Raw genomic sequence first — 5,795 nt, forward strand, 5'->3', positions numbered from 1 at the left:
CGGAGAACACGACGTTCCGCCATTCCCTCATCCAAGTCGCTCTAGCCCGGCACCATGCCAGGCGTGCACGTCTATGCTGTGGAGTCAATGGTAGTCTTCTGAGCGGACGCCGGCAGTGCAGGCCTCCTTCAACCAATCGACGGGAAATTGTTCTGGTCGATATTGGAACAGCCAGGGTGTCTTGCACATGCTGAAGAATGGCGGTTGACGTGGCGTGCGGGGCTGCCACCGCTTGGCGGCGGATGCGCCGATCCTCGCGTGCTGACGTCACTCGGGCTGCGCCTGGACCCCTCGCACGTGCCACATGTCCCTGCGCCAACCATCTTCGCCACAGGCGCTGCACCGTGGACACATCCCTATGGGTATCGGCTGCGATTTGACGAAGCGACCAACCTGCCCTTCTCAGCCCGATCACCATACCCCTCGTAAAGTCGTCTATCTGCTGGAAATGCCTCCGTTGACGGCGGCCTGGCATTCTTAGCTATACACGTGTCCTGTGGCACACGACAACACGTTATACAATGACTGCCGGCTTAGAAATCACGGTACGAAGTGGGCCATTCGCCAACGCCGTGTCCCATTTATCGTTCGCTACGTGCGCAGCACAGCGGCGCATTTCACATCATGAGCATACCTCAGTGACGTCAGTCTACCCTGCAATTGGCATAAAGTTCTGACCACTCCTTCTTGGTGTTGCATTTGCTCTGTCAGTCAGTGTAGTTAGGAAGGAATTTGTTGAAAACAGCAAGGAATATAAGAGAATAAAAACAGTGGAATATAAAGTCGAAGAACTAGATGGAATTAAAACCAACCAGAGTGTTTTAGCGAAGCGAATAGATGAGTAGACTGAGAAATTGGAGAAAGACCTCAAGTCAGTAGAAGGAAATGCCAGAATGGTAGCTTGAAGAAGGAATTAAAGCATGTCATGTGAGGTTAAAGCAGGAGATCAGTCAAATCCAAATAGGTAGCAGTATATGTAGTAGAACGTATCTTGTACGAAGGACTCTGAATTACCCAAATTTAATGGTCGGCAGTTTAATCCGAAGGATTTCTTGAAAACGGTGGAGAAACGGTTTTCCAATAATCTTGCCGATGGTTTGAGCGGAGTATGGTTGATGAGATGTTGGAATGTGCATTTTTTGGAGAAGCGAGATCTTGGTTTCAAGTTTAGACAGGGTATTTCGAGTTTGGAGGAATTTAGTTCTAAATTTTGGAGTGAAGCTACTCAGGGAAGGGAAAGAGATCACGTGCTATTTGGCAAATATAGACCTCAGGAAGACGTGTCTATGACGGAGTATTTCTTGGCGCATGTTCTGATCAGCCAGAATATTGAGATACGGTCCGCCAGATGTTGAGGCATTTTCCTGAGGTCAGATTAGCTTCATGTATGTATAATATCGTTACGATTAAGGAATTAGAGCAGCTTTTAGAGAGGTTTGATGCTTTGGAAAGGGCATGGGAGGACTAGGCAAAGTGAAGGTAGGAGTTACGGGGATAATGCGAGACAAGGTAATCAGCTAGGGGGAGATAGGAATAATCAGAATTTCAGTCATTCTACGCAAGGGAATCAGGGTGGTAATTCCGGAAGGGGAAACAGACACACTAATCAGGAAGTTAATCACCAGGAATATTATGGCAGACCTATCAAGGGGAATTGGAAAGCAGGGGGCGTACGGATCAAAGACCTCCAGATCAAGTGCAGAGACATGATAATAGTGAACAAGCCACGTCAAGTAATTTAAATCGGAGTCGGACTTCTTAGTTGGGTCAGATAGGCAGTCCGATACCGAAATTCCTATTCACGCGATGAAACAGGTAAGCTACGATGTAGGCGTGAAAGAGGAATTATTGTATGACCATGTGTTTTGTGATCAGAGAGATTATGAAAATAGGGGGCGTGATGAAAGTAACGAAGATGTGTCGGATGTCTTACATTGTGGTAGTGGTGAAGGTAATAGCGGTGTTGCGATCAATAATCTTACAGAAGTTTCTGACATTGAAAAAGTAGTTTTTTCGCGAAGGCGATGAAGGTTGTTCAGTGAATAGAGTTTTTACGAAATATACATCAGAATGAGGATGTTTTTGTTGATTTACGTGTATGTGAGGAGATTAAGGTTAGGTCGATCGTGTGTGAAAATGGTGACTTTGAGATGAATGAAACTTCCGGTAAGAGTCGAGAGTAGCACTGTTATTGGCATTGAAAGTGGTGCGAGTAGGAGCTGATATGAAAGGTGGTGAAGATGGATTCATTGTTGGGGCCGTATACTGTGGACAGTACAATAGGCAAGAGTGCTTACCGGCTTCTAACCTCTGACAACAAGGTCCTTGGGACATTTCATATCTATAATCTTTGCAGATATGAGATAGGATCTGCACCTTGGATGTAAATATTATCAATTTTGATTTGTGTTCAGCAACTGCAAAATTACCATAAAATGGGGTGAATGGGAACGGTTTTAGAGTATTTTCTGTCGCTGTTTTCTTGATTTAGATAATTTAATTAATTTCTTCGTGTAGCAGTGTTGATAAGGTCAGATAGCTAGTTATGGCACATGAAATGAACAGATTGGTACAAAAAGTTACGTGATATTGACTGAAAAATTAGTGTTCCCATTCACCCCAAATATGGGGTCAATAGGAACAGATACTTAAGTGTCCCGTCTAAACCTATTCTCCTCATACTGGGGTGAAAAGGAACACTGAAAACCTTTAAAAATGTCACCTAAGATCTGAAAAATGCATAAACAGTAAGAAATAATACAATAAGGTAATTGTCGACCTAAAACATGCTCCAAAATGTTACCATACGTGGAAATTTACATCGAATTTCAGGAGTCCCCTTCTAAAAAGATTAGGGTGGTGTACCACACCAACAACGCCTTCCTTATCAATTTCACAGACATTTTTATGTTCGGACCACTTAAAAATTTGTCTGCTCTCAACTTTAGTTGGCACATACAGTAGGCCTACTTCAGAAACGTTACTGTGAAGCATTCATAGTCCAACACTGGTGACTGTTTCAATGAAATAGGATTGCTCTGAAGAATTTGGGTGATTTGATTAATGATGTGGATGGAGAAGAAAAATCTACCATAACCCAGACACCTACAACTCGTGCTTTCTTGTACACACCTCTCATTATTTTTTCAACTGGATGTAGTTCTCAGTTGCAGTCCTGCCTTAGGTGTGATTTAGGATTCTGATTCTTGCGTCCTTTGGTTGGGATTGGCAACTTTCTTTTACTAGCATGTTTATCAGTAGGAACTTCATTTTATTTTGAGATCTCCTTCTGCTGTTGCTAATCATCTGACAGATATCCTTCTTGGCTATCATTTTCCAAGTCGTCAGCTTTCACACTCTGACCAGGACGAATGTTTAGCTTTCTCTTTCTAATTTTTACTGTCCCAGGACTGAACCTCATATCATTGAGTACAGAAACAATGCAGTCATCAGTGATACCAATGTTTCCTTCAACATCATCCACCGTTTCTTCTGCTGATGAACGGGGCAAGCGACTTAGAATACGGTGTCTGTTCTGTTTAGACACATTCGTTGAGATAAAACATTTTCATGACGATTAAGGAAACTGAGTGCAAAGTCATAACCTGGCATATTGTTCCTGAACCTCTTCACAGTAACTCCCATTCTATCAAGGTAAGCCTTAACAATACAGCGGAGGTCGTTATGCATCAAATGGGTAATCAGAGGAGAACACATCACCAGCTGATCAACCAAATGCTTTTCAGTATCTAAACAATGTCTGTCCAACTTTTGGTTATATTTCTATTCCTCCTTCACTTTTATTATATTTCATACGTCTGTTTAACACTGTTATAGGAATCGCATACTTCTCTGAACATTTTCTGTATGATGATTCTCTTTTAATATCCTTTAATGCAGCAGAAAGTGTTTCCGGTGGGTCTTTCCTGTGGATTTTGCCCCTCTGATCTGGTTTACATTGCCTTGGCATCTTTCTTCATCAACTGGAATACAGATAAAATAAGGGATAGAATTACCGAACAGTATTTATATGAAGACTGTATTCACATTTAATCTCATTTTACACATCATCTATGTGTTCCCATTCACCCCATTTTTCAATGATTTTGTTCACTAATTGTGCATAGTGTTAACGTAGAAAAGTGTGCTTGTATGTCATGGTAAAATTATGTTTAATTGTATCAAAACATGGCATAGTTACTTATTCTAGACATTAAAAGCACTTACCTCTACGTGATTTTCTAATCCAGAAGAAGATTTTATGGTCTTTAATAGCTATAAAAAATTCAAGGTTTCCTTATTGGGCACTATTGTTGCTACAAGTTACTGTTATCCTTTCAGAGCACATAGAAATAGCGGGAAATAAGGATAGGGAATATTTTGGGTGAAAAAATCCCACTGAACCGCTTTACATACGATGCAAACCTTCCATTAAATAAATTCCCTACTGTGCGTTCCCTTTCACCCCCATGTTCCTATTCACCCCATTTTACGGTACCTCGATAATGTTGAGATGGACAGTAGGCAATGGTATGATGATAAACGGGGTTAAAAGTCAGGTTGAGAGTTTCAGAAATAGGATGTCCTCTGTTTTAATTACTGCGTTGATGGGGGTGAAAGCTCCTTTTGAGGATCATTGTAAGTACCTAGGTGTTAATATAAGGAAAGATCTTCATTGGGGTGATCACATAAATATGATTAATAAAGGGTACAGACCGGGCGAGTTGGCCGTGCAATTAGAGGCGCGCGGCTGTGAGCTTGCATCCGGGAGATAGTGGGTTCGAATCCCACTGTCGGCAGCCCTGAAGATGGTTTACGGTGGTTTCCCATTTTCACACCAGGCAAATGCTGGGGCTGTACCTTAATTAACGCCACAACCGCTTCCTTCCAACTCCTAGGTCTTTCCTATCCCATCGTCGCCATATGACCTGTCTGTGTCAGTGCGACGTAAAGCCACTAGCAAAAAAAAAAAAAGGTACAGATCTCTACACATGGTTATGGGAGTATTTAGGGGTTGTAGTAAGGATGTAAAGGAGAGGGCCTATAAGTCTCTCGTAAGACCCCAACTACAGTATGGTTCCAGTGTATGGGACCCTCACCAGGATTACTTGATTCAAGAACTGGAGTGTTGGGCGATTTCCGACAAAAGAGCAGCAATACAAAAATGTTGCAAAGTTTGGGCTGGGAAGACCTGGGAGAAAGGAGACGAGCTGCTCGACTAAGTGGTAGGTTACAGGTTATAATTCTCATGTTAGGTCCGTACTGTAACATACTTAAGTGGTATGTTCCGAGATGTCAGTGGAGAGATGGCGTGGAATGACATCAGTAGACGAATATGTTTGAGTGATGTCTTTAAAAGTAGGAAAGATCACAATATGAAGATAAAGCTGGAATTCAAAAGGACAAATTGGGGCAAATATTTGTTTATAGGTTGGGAAGTTAGGGATTGGAATAACTTACCAAGGGAGATCTTCAATAAATTTCCAATTTCTTTCATTTAAGAAAAGACTTGGAAAACAACAGATAGGGAATCTGCCACCTGGGCGACTGCCCTATATGCAGATCATTAGCGACTGAATTGATTGATTGACTGATCGATAGAAATTGATATCGATGCAAGATGTGAGAAATGGAATGTGATCTGCCTGCATTAATTATGGGTTTGTGGAAGAGAAAACGCAGCAAGTTTCTTGCGCATTTCAGAAATAGGGATTTTTTTAAAAGGGAACTAGGTTATGAATGTCCCGAATGAAAGCTTGTATGATTCTTCTGTGACTGGATGGGACGATTGTTCG

The sequence above is a fragment of the Anabrus simplex genome, chromosome 1 (genome assembly GCF_040414725.1).
Source record: "Anabrus simplex isolate iqAnaSimp1 chromosome 1, ASM4041472v1, whole genome shotgun sequence".
Classification (NCBI taxonomy): Eukaryota; Metazoa; Arthropoda; class Insecta; order Orthoptera; family Tettigoniidae; genus Anabrus; species Anabrus simplex.